This window comes from Hypanus sabinus, unplaced genomic scaffold (assembly GCF_030144855.1).
Source record: "Hypanus sabinus isolate sHypSab1 unplaced genomic scaffold, sHypSab1.hap1 scaffold_1245, whole genome shotgun sequence".
Taxonomy (NCBI): Eukaryota; Metazoa; Chordata; class Chondrichthyes; order Myliobatiformes; family Dasyatidae; genus Hypanus; species Hypanus sabinus.
Genome location: NW_026779309.1, coordinates 103,174 through 115,000, shown reverse-complemented (window position 1 = coordinate 115,000; position 11,827 = coordinate 103,174). Strand labels below are relative to the sequence as shown.

The following is an 11,827-nucleotide window of genomic DNA, read 5'->3' as shown; positions in this document are numbered from 1 at the left end:
GGAGGGTTATGGGCTGAGTGGGGGTCTGTGGGACTAGGTGAGATTAAGAGTTCGGCACGGTCTAGGAGAGCCGAGATGGCCTGTTTCCGTGCTGTGATTGTTATATGGTTATATGGATATAAACAAGTTCTGGTTCACATCCAGGAGTCGTGCTTATAAATAAATGCTTTCTCTCCGCACCTGCTTTCCCACAAGTACAAAACAATATTCGTCAACTTCCTCTGCCAATTGTTTTCTTCTTCAATTTACCTCTGTGAGCTCGTTTGCAAGGAACAGCATTTTAACCCTTCCCACCTTTTCTAAATATTGTTATTTGCAAAGCTGCCTTTTGTTGAAGGCAAGCGCAGATTACGCAGATTGGGCATCTGAGAACTGTGGCTGGAGCGAAATTGTTTTCGTTTCAGTGTGGTGTCTCTCAAACTGGAGCAGAGAAACTCCACGTCAACGTGTTCTGGTTCACGTCTCCAATTCACTTCTGCAAGCTGCCAAAGATATGGCAGTTACGGTGTCAGTTATCACAGAGTGCAGTCGTGTCCGTCCGTTTCTGATGCCCACCAACTGTAAGTCTGAGGCTGCAGTCTGATCGGCCGAGATCTCCTGAAGCAGGGGAACAGGCTCGATCTGCCGACTGGCCGACCTGAGTTCACTTTGGAAATGTAAGTGTGTTAACTTCAACAGTCCGCCCGATATCCTTTATGGTTTAAAGTAAGTCATTAATGAAATTGCAAGTCGTATAAACGTGTTTTGGGAACAATTAACTGATGAGCATTTGTCAGCTGCATTTGCCAATAATGACGTCACCTCAGTGAACCACGTGGGAACTTGCGGAGACTTGGTTGGACAAGAGCACAAATGTACAGGTCCTGATTGCACTGCAGACAGGGTTCACGGCCCTCAGCCCAGGGAGTCAGTCAGAAAGAGGGAATAAGTTATTTACACCGTCTGTTACCAATCTGTTTTAGAACCATAGAACACTACAGCACAGTAGAGGCCTTCAGCCTTCCATGTTGTGCCGACCCAAATAATCCTCAAAAAAATGTACTAAACCCCCACCACTCCATAACCCTCCGTTTTTCTTTCATCCATGTGCCTGTCCATGAGGGTCTTAAAAACCCCTAATGTTTTAGCCTCCACCAGCAACCCTGGCAAGTTATTCCAGTCGCTCACAGCCCTCTGTGTAAAAAACTTACCCCTGATGTCTCCCCTAAACATCCCTCCCTTAATTTTGGACATATGCCCTCTGGTGTTTGCTGTTGGTGCCCTAGCAAACAGGTACTGACTTTCCACCCTATCTATGCCCCCTGGAGTGTTCTTTTCATTTCTGACGAAGAGATAGTGGGGTTGAAATTCAGACGATATTTAGGACGGATAGTTTGAATGAACTTTGGACACTAAGGGGTAAAGTATGAAAATGACATCAAAGCTTCTGGCCAATCAGCCGCGTGGTTTTTGAGTGATGGGTTAGTCAGGGAGCAGAGGAAATGGTCATTTGAAGTTCCTATTTAATATGATCTGACAATGTCCAGTTAACCCGCGACCAGCTGCGCTATGGGCCCCATCTGAGTTGAATAGGATGGAAAATGTTCTCTGATACAAATTATACAATCCAGGACAAAGGCAATTGTTCAGATAGCATCTACGGAAACGCAAAGGAATGGTGTTTCTAACTCGGAGCCATTTTACCTGAGCGCCCTGAGTTTATTCAATCACCGACCGAGTGTTGCATTTTGTAAATATTTCAGTCACCTCAAACACGTCATCCTAGTATTAATGTTCTACTCACGGACATGGTCTGGGACAGAATTTTGTAATTCTCATTGTATTTGTCACCGCAAAGCATTACCATACTTTCCAAGTCTCCTTGATTGCGTTACTATGTTGTTTATTTTCCAAACCGGACCGCTCACTCTGTATTTCCCATTGCCTGGAATATCCCTTCTACAAGCCCATGCTCGTAACCCCCACACCCGCACCTCCCACGCTGTCAAAATGCATTTGTGACTCTGTGACCGCGGTGTGCGGCGGAAGGCGTAAAAGTGGCTGAGGTAACTGCTGGCTGTAGAAAAGGGCATCAGGGTGGCAACTCCCGTCAAGGTGGGAACATGGCGACACCTCTTCCTCCATTATTATTCGGAGAACCTGTGGTATGTCGAATCCCGAGTGAAACGCGAAGTCTTCGGGTTAACCGCAGGTCTGTGTCTTTTCTGTCGCTTTGCTCACGCTTGAGTGCTCGGCGGCGGTGCCGGTTTGCTTCTTTTTACCGGTGGGGAGGGGCAGAGGGGCTTGTTGCTCGCTGGCGCCTACGCGCTGGAGGGGGGAGCTGGATGGGACTTTGGGGTTCTAACATTCAACTCTCCTTCATTCTTTGGAGCACTCCTCTGTTTTCGTGGATGGCTGCGAAGAAAAAGCATCTCAGGATGTATATTGTACACAATTTTCTGGCATTAGATTGTACCTTTGAAGCTTTGAACCTTTGAGAATGGTCCCAAAACAAATAGGGCTGGATGTCACGGATAAAAATCTGGTTGCTGGATAAGACGAGACTCACATCATATCGCTCAGTATTCAGTGAGCTAATCCTTATAACTTGCTGATACGAAGAGCCGGGACGGGAAGGGCGGAATCATTGGAATTATTGTCACGTGACCGTTTCAGCCGCTGCACCAGTCTCCCGGACAAGAGAAAATCGAGGCTAGTCTGAAGGTTGAGGATCACATACTGCTACGTTTCAGATCTTAGCGAAACGTCTTGAGAAACGGAACCGCCCATAATGTGAGTAATGAAATTATTGAGATCGTAACGCACAGTAAATTTGAGAGGGCAAGTGTCGGGGGAAGGATGAGGGTGAGTAGCATGGGATGTTGGAGTCTGGGTAGAGTTGAGAGAACTAAGCCGCTACGATAAAAATATGAGTCACACCCTTCAGTGATGTCTCGGAGTGAAGATGTGACTGTCGAGAGAGATATGACAGAGATATGGATATCGGTTGTATATAAAAACTAACAGATGTTTTGAACGGTGGCTCATTCCACGAGGATTGTCCTTCTCATGTGTGAATTCCCGGCCAACCGTCCTCTTCTATTCACCAGTGACGTCATCTGAGAGAATAAATAAACAATTCATGTTGGCTCTCTTAGCAACCGGAAGGAAATAAAGTTGGTGAGTCAAAATACGGGCGATATTTCATTATTCGGCATCGGAAATCGTGTCAATGAGAATTTGCAGACAATATATCTGTTTCGCAAGGCCACAGGCCCATGACAATTATTCCTCTGAATAGCAATGACTTGCTGCCCGTCGCCGCCTGACCCCAGTCCCACAGTGTTACATGTCTCTCATCTGTTATTCACTGGGTAACTTGGAATCACTCACAGCCGGGGCTCTGCTCAACTTATCGGCTTGACAATAATGAATGTGTTCACTTTGCAAGTCACATTTTTCATCGACAGCCTCGTGTTCTGCTCACTTACCTCTTCAGATCACTGTAAACAGATCGATCGCCCAGAACCAGTCCCTGTTAAACGGAAGTACATCATTGCGATTAGCAAAAGTTAATAACAAACGCAGTCTGTGATAGAGGAGAATTGAAAGAACTCCGAAAAGGACGTGGACACATGTAACAAATCGGCTTGGAAAGACCGTGGGACAGAGGGACCAGGTTGTGCTCCACAGTCCAGACTAACACATGATACTTCATGAGTTCATCCGCCATTTCTGCCGCCCCCATTGCCGCCTCTTCGACGTCATTCTTGCTGTCGAATGTCTCACTTCAGGGTCTGTTTCTTACTGTGTGAGGTGGGAACAATTACATCTGAAAGGGAGAGACGCAAATAATTCCCTCACCGTGTAAGTGGAGTTTCCATCTTGTGTATTGTTACTTGAGCCCTGTAAAGAGAAAAGATGATTTAGTTTTATCGTGACGTTTAACGAAGCGAGCACCAATTGTATTCTGACTCTGCTCATTTAAACCCCGAGGGTATCGGTTTTCACATTCATTGCTGCTGGGAGTTCGCTGTTCGACGGACTGCGTGTTCCTGATTCACGCAGAATACTGACTGGAAGATTACAAATGTCACTCCGCTATTTAAGAAGGGGGCAAGGAAGCAAAAAGGAAATTATAGACCTGTTACCTTGACATCGGTGGTTGGGAAGCTGTTCGAGTCGATTGTCAAGGATAGGGTTACGGAATACCTGGAGGCATATGCCAAGATAGGGAGAACTCAGCAAGGTTTCCTTCAAGGGAAATCCTGCCTGACAAGCGAGTGCAGATTTTTGAGGAAATTACAGGTAGGCTAGACAAGGGAGATGCAGTGGATGTTGTGTGTTTGGATTACCAGAAGGCCTTTGACAAGGTGCCGCACATGAAGCTGCTAGACAAGATAAGAGCCCATGGAATTTCGGGGAAGTTACATACGTGGATAGAACGTTGGCTGATTGGCAGGAAGCAGAGAGTGGGAACAAAGGGACCCCATTCTGGTTGGCTGCCGGTTACCAGTGGTGATCCACAGGGGTCCGTGTTGGGGCCGCTTCTTTTTTCGTTGTATACCAACGATTTGGATTATGGCATAGATGGCTTTGTTGCTAAGTCTGCTGATGATACAAAGATAGGGCGAGGGACCGGTAGCGCTGAGGAAACAGAGAGTCTGCAGAGAGACTTGGATAGATTGGGGGAATGGGCAAAAAAGTGGCAAATGAATTACAATCTCGGAAGGTGTCCGGTCATGCACTTTGCTAGAAGAAATAAACGGGCAGACTGTTATTTAAATGGGGAGAGAATTCAAAGTTCTGAGATGCAACGGGACTCGGGAGTCCTCGTGCAGGATACCCTCAAGGTTTACCTCCAGTTTGAATCTGTGGTGAAGAAGGTGAATGCAATGTTGACGTTCATTTCTGGAGGAATGGAGTATAGGAGCAGGGATGTGATGAGGCTCCATAAGGCACTGGTAAGACCTCACTTGGAGTACTGTGCGCAGTTTTGGGCTCCTTGTTTAAGGAGGGAAATGCTGACATTGGAGAGGGTTCAGAGAAGATTCACTAGAATGATTCCGGGAATGAGAGGGTTAACATACGAGGAACGTTTGACCGCTCTTGGACTGTACTCCTTGGAGTTTAGAAGAATGAGGGGGGACGTCATGGAAACATTTTGAATGTTGAAAGGCATGGACAGGGTGGATGTGGCAAAGTTGTTTCCCCTGGTGGGGGAGTCTAGTACGAGAGGACATGACTGGAGGATTGCAGGGCGCCCACTCAGAACAGAGATGCGATTTTTTTTCAGCTGGAGGGCGGTGAATCTGTTGCCAGGGGCGGCTGTGGAGGGCGGGTCATTTGGTGTATTTAAGGCAGAAATTGATTGGTATCTGAACAGCGAGGGCTTGAAATGTTATGGTGAGAAGGCGGGGGAGTGGGACTAAAGGGGAGATTGGATCAGCTCATGATGAAATAGCGCAGCAGATTCGATGGGCGGAATGGCCGACTTCTGCTCCTTTGTCTTATGGTCTTATGGTCTGATATATTTCTTCCCTGACAGCATTCCTTTGCATTCAGCAATTCGGGCAGCATGATACATGTTACCTGACCAGGAACTCTCTTTCAGAACCGTTCGCCATGAGAGAAGTTTGAATTAGATCGTGTAAGTGGCGGTTGGGGATGTGGACCCGTGGCCTCAGGCTGTTTAGCGGAGGCTGCTGTTTCTGTTAAACGCTCACAGAGATCACTGTTGATCACAGACAGAAATGTACAAACCTGGCGCTGGCTTCACTCTGTGTGTGATTGTGGAGTCTCCGCCGTTACTCATATTGATCAGACATTATAAAACACACATATATGAAATATGTTACAGCAAGGCTAAAATATGAATTTGCATCGTACAGTAATTATGGATTCTGTTTAAATTCTCCAGCTGCTGGAAACTGAGAGCTGAAACACCCTAACTACTTGCATTTGACAAGGTTCCAGACGGTAGGCGTATTAAGAAAGTCAGACGGCATGGGATCCAGGGAAGTTTGGCCTGGTGGATTCAGAACTGGCTTGCCTGCAGAAAGCAGGGGGTTGTGGTGGAGGGAGTACATTCAGATTGGTGACGAGTGGTTTTCCACAAAGATCGGTTCTGGCACATTTACTTTTCTTGTGTTTTATTAACGACCTGGATGTGGGGGTAGAAGGTTGGGTTGGCAACTTTGCAGATGACAGAAAGGAAGGTGGTGTTGTGGATAGTGTAGAGTATTCCGGCAGATTGCAGAGAGACGTTGATAGGATGCAGAAGTGATCTGAGAAGTGGCAGATGGAGTTCAACTCAGAGAATTGTGAGGTGGTACACTTTGGAAGAACAAACTCCAAAGTAAATCGCAGGATACTTGGTAGTGTGGAGGAGCAGAGGGATCTGGGGGTACATGTCCACAGATCCCTGAAGTTTGCCTCACATGTAGATGGGGTAGTTAAGAAAGCTTATGGGGTGTTAGCTTTCATAAGTCGAGGGATAGAATTTAAGAGGCCCGGTGCAATGATGCAGCTCTATAAAACTCTGATTAGGCCACACGGAATACTGTGTCCAGTTCTGGTATCCTTACTACAGGAAAGATTTGGATGCATAGAAAAGGGTACAGATGAGATTTACCTACCTGTTTTAGAGTGTATGCATTATGATCAGAGATTAAGGGATCTAGGAATATATTCTTTGGAGAGAAGGAAGATGAGAGGAGACGTGATAGAAATGTACAAGATATTAAGAGGAATAGACAGAGTGGACAGCCAGCGCCTCTTCCCCAGGGCACCACTGCTCAGTACAAGAGGACAATAGACAATAGACAATAGGTGCAGAAGTAGACCATTCGGCCCCTCGAGTCTGCACCGCCATTGTGAGATCATGGCTGATCATTCACTATCAATACCCAGACCCTGCCTTGTCCCCATATCCCTTGATTCCCCTATCCATCAGATATCTATCTAGCTCCTTCTTGAAAGCATCCAGAGAATTGGCCTCCACCGTCTTCCGAGGTAGTGCATTCCACACCTGCACAACTCTCTGGGAGAAGAAGTTCTTCCTCAACTCTGTTTTAAATAACTGATCTCTTATTCTCAATCCATGCCCTCTGGTACTGGACTCTCCCAACATCTGGAACATATTTCCTGCCTCAATCCTATCAAATCCTGTAATTATCTTAAACGTTTCAATCAGATCCCCTCTCAATCTCCTCAATTCCAGCGTGTACAAGCCAAATCTCTCCAATTTCTCTGTATAAGACAGCCCTGCCATCCCAGGAATCAACCTAGTGAATCTACGCTGCACTTCCTCAACTGCCAGAATGTCCTTCCTTAAACGTGGAGACCAAAACTGTACGCAATATTCCAGGTGTGGTCTCACCAGGGCCCTGTACAAATGCAAAAGGACATCCTTGCTCTTGTATTCAATTCCCCTTGTAACAAAGGCCAACATTCCATTTGCCCTCTTCACTGCCTGTTGCACTTGCTCATTCACCTTCATTGACTGGTGAACTAGGACTCCTAGGTCTCTTTGCATTTCTCCATTACCTAACTCTACACCGTTCAGACAATACTCTGCCCTCATGTTCCAGCTTCCAAAGTGGATAACTTCACATTTATTCACATTGAATGACATCTGCCAAGTATCTGCCCACTCACCCAGCCTATCCAAGTCTCCCTGTATTCTCCTAACGTCCTCTTCGCATGTCACACTGCCACCCAGTTTAGTATCGTCAGCAAACTTGCTGATATAGTTTTCAATGCCCTCATCTAAATCGTTGACATAAATCGTAAAGAGCTGTGGTCCCAATACAGAGCCCTGTGGTACCCCACTAGTCACCTCCAGCCAGTCCGAGAAACACCCATTCACTGCTACCCTTTGCTTTCTATCTGCCAACCAGTTTTCTATCCATGTTGAAACCCAGCCCCCAATGCCATGAGCTCTGATTTTACTCACCGATCTCCTATGTGGCACCTTATCGAATGCCTTCTGAAAATCTAGGTACACAACATCCACTGGCTTACCCTCGTCTAACATCCTTGTTACACCCTCAATAAACTCCAACAGATTAGTCAAGGACATGTCTTTAAGGTGAGGGGAGGGAAGTTCAAGGGGGATATGAGAGGAAGGTTTTTCACTCAAAGACTGGTTGGTGCGTGGAATGCACTGCCTGATTCAGTGGTGGAGGCAGATACACTAATGAAGTTTAAGAGACCACTAGACGTGTATATGGAGAAATTTAAGATGGGTTATAAGGGAGGCAGGGTTTGAGGCTCGGCTCAATATTGTGGGCCTAAGGTCCTGTAATGTGCTGTGCTATTCTATGTTCTATGTGCTAAATATGTTACATCAAGTGTAAAATAAGATTTTGTATCGTGCAGTATTTATGGATTCTGTGGAAATGTTACAGGTGTTGGTAACAGAGCACCACAGAATAAATGCAGAAGGAACTCAGAGTGTCAAGCAGCATTAATGGATGCGTTTCCGTTTTGTGCCGTGACCCTTCTACTGGGCTGGGCAGGGGGCAGGAAGACGCCTGAACAAAATGTTGGGCAGGGGGAGGACAGGCTGGGAGCTGATAAGTGAGGCCCGATGAGTGGGAATGGGAAAGGCTGAAGAAAAAGTGATCAGATTGCAGATGCGAGTGTGCCACAGGAGAATGGGAAGAAGGAGGGGCGCCAGGGGGAGTTGATGGGCAGGTGAAGATAAGAGATAAGAGGCCAGAGTGGACAGCAGAAGAAGAGGGAATTGAACAGAAATACCTGTGGGATAAGCTCATGCGGTTTGGGTCTACTGTCCGGAATATGATGTCTTGTTTCTCAAATAACTGAAAAGGAGATCCAGGATCTTATTAAATGCCGAAAGGCCCGATGGACGCCTCCGATCTTATATCCTCTTTGCGAAACGATGACTGAGATCAGCTCCAGCCTACCTGTTCATTCCTTGGGAAGTTTTCGTAGTTTTGAGATGTGTTCACGGTCTCTGTGTCCAAGGGGCCTGTGGGAACAAAACGGATTTGTCACAACGGTGCAGAGCGTCGGGAGCCCTTGTTGAACACAGCAGACGTCAACCCGGCCCAGAACAAAACGCCATTAATAGCGTGAACTTCCTTCCCACTCATCGCCGGACCCAGGAAGTGAGGGCCGATATTGATCAATATGAAGAGAAATTAAATTGGATGAACTACCATTCCATCTCTCCGCTGATATTGTAATATTGAGCAGAAATTTCCAACTTAAATAAATGGAAAACCCAACGGCAGAAGTCGCATAATTCGTGACCATTCGCTCGGATGAAAACCTCCATCTCCCGTGCACGATGAGCTCCTAAAGTTAAATCAGATGTTTAAATTTCCACGGGCTCAGCAATGGAACAGTTAAAAACGGAGTTCACTCACTTGTTCTTCCGGAATTGATGCTCGTATCGAGTTTGGATTGCGGTGGATCTTTGATCCTGAACAGACAGAAACAAAGATCAATACATAAATCCGGCGAAATGTCACTTTCCTGCACTGGTACACCGAATGAGAACGGCTCCTGTAATTCCATTTGATCCTCTCTAGAATCCCCTTTCACTGCACTGGTTATCAGATGCCCGATTCCAGTCACCGCAATGGGTAAAGTGGAGAAAATTGCCCGGGCCTTTTTGACATACTCAGCTTTCCACACAAACATCGCTGCACGCAAACCTCTTTCAGAGAGACGTTCAAATGTCAGACAAACAACTCCGGCGTGAATGCGGAATGCTGGTTCGGTCCGCAGATGCCCCTGAATCCGAGCAGAAGCCGTTTCCGCCGAAATTCTCAAACACTAATTAAAGGTAGAAATGAGATTCGGAGAGAAATGCGTTTACCCTCCCGTTTTCCTCGCGATCAACCATCCGCTGACTCCGCCGATCAGGCCCACGCCAATTAAACCAAGTACAATGCCCACGATCGCGCCGGAGGTGAGGGTACAACGTTCATCTGGTTTTGATGCTAACACAGAAAACAAACATCAATATTACATTGCGAAAACGCATCTTATTTTTTTTTTCAGAAATGATGACTGATCCACGCTCTGAATCGTTCCGGACGCTGTCTCGACATTGAACATTGGTTTGGTCCAATATTCTGACATCATGTCGATGCCATTCGTCTGCAATCGATAAAGACAACATGGAGTTCAACTCACCGCGCAAGGAGATCTGGGAATCACCTGCTTCCGGAGAGGGGTGAACAGGAAAGGTAAAGTGAATGAACGCCAATTCAGCTACTGGAAATGGTCATTCAATTTGTCACTAAGATAAAAAAAAAACCCAGCCCCGGCTCTTCTACCTTTTCTGACTGTATGACGCCCACGCAGAATGCCTGCCATCCATTACTACTGTGTTCCTTCTGTAACCGATCAACCCACGCAGCCAAGCTTCTCTCGGCCCCGTGAATCCTGACTTTCCGAATGATCTCATCGTTGGGAACTTTGTCCAACACCTCACTGAAATCCTGATACGTCACTGCTCTACAGTTTGTCTCCCCCGATGTTGCCCTGTCGGTTTCGAGCTGTGCTTGTGTTTCTACCCACGGTGTTCTCAAACCAGGAATATAATTCATCCGTTCTCACGGAAGTTGAGAATTTAAATTAGTGAGTGCCTTGTGAATGGCGAAGTCATTTTTATTCACTACTTTTTGTTCAATGCTCGTGGTGTCGTTGAGGGTCCTTTTTTAAATTAATTATTATTTTAATCTGATCAGCCATTTACAAGTAAGAGACAATGTATGGAGTGAGGAGATCCTGAGAGGGAAATGGTTTGGATCTTTGATCATCGGGTTTACACGGACGAATGAGAGACTCATTCACTCACCTCGTGGGGTAACATGGACAGTGAGATAACTGTTCCTATTGGTTACACCCTTAGTAACCCGACATGTATAACTGCCAAAGTTGACCGAGCTCATTGACACAAGGGAGAGTTCCTGCCCTGTCTGCAGGAGATTGTTCCCATTGTCACTGACACAAGGGAGAGTTCCTGCCCTGTCTGCAGGAGATTGTTCCCATTGTCACTGACACAAGGGAGAGTTCCTGCCCTGTCTGCAGGAGATTGTTCCCATTGTCACTGACACAAGGGTGAGTTCCTGCCCTGTCTGAAGGAGATTGTTCCCATTGTCACTGACACAAGGGAGAGTTCCTGCCCTGTCTACAGGAGATTGTTCCCATTGTCACTGACACAAGGGAGAGTTCCTGCCCTGTCTACAGGAGATTGTTCCCATTGTCACTGACACAAGGGAGAGTTCCTGCCCTGTCTGCAAGAGATTGTTCCCATTGTCACTGACACAAGGGAGAGTTCCTGCCCTGTCTGCCGGAGATTGTCCCCCTTGTACCATGAATATATACCCCAGGGGACTGACAGAGCAAAACAAGCTAATGTCAGGTTTGACACAATATTGGACACAACTGGACGCTCCGGTACAATTCTGACCTTCTCTGGTCCATCTATATAATGAAAAAAAATGTTGATTGGAATAATATCCTGTTGGATCTGGGAAATTCTGACATTCTCTGGTCCATCTCTACAATCAAAATAGATGTTGATAAATGTCGTCGTCAGTCCTCGCTGTTATCCCTGTGTGTTTCGATATCAATTCAGATTCCAGTTTACTGCCGTTACCCAAGGGGTCTGTGAGAAATATATTCCCCATCCAGAGGTTACCCAATACTAATTTTTCCTGCATCAAAAATTTACATTACACATCGAAGCAGAATAAAACGGAATTGCACTTGGCTACAGTTTAATTGTCCCGTCGAGCTGGTGAAAATAAGCTATTCGTGCCTTGTGCTGTTGAAGTCAGAGCCAGCATGATTTCGTAATTAA

At 46.3% G+C, this 11,827-nt stretch overlaps 1 long non-coding RNA gene across 1 annotated transcript in view; it reads right to left on the bottom strand.

Moving 5' to 3' along the window:
- Window positions 1-8,926: 8,926 nt before the first annotated feature.
- The window catches only part of LOC132386661 (uncharacterized), a 45,167-nt gene continuing 42,266 nt past the window's right edge, over window positions 8,927-11,827 (bottom strand). The window contains exons 2-4 of the long non-coding RNA XR_009509632.1: window positions 9,833-9,956; window positions 9,378-9,433; window positions 8,927-8,977 (exon numbers count right to left, since the gene is read on the bottom strand). This is a non-coding gene — a long non-coding RNA (uncharacterized LOC132386661). The remainder of the gene's footprint in view (window positions 8,978-9,377; window positions 9,434-9,832; window positions 9,957-11,827) is intronic.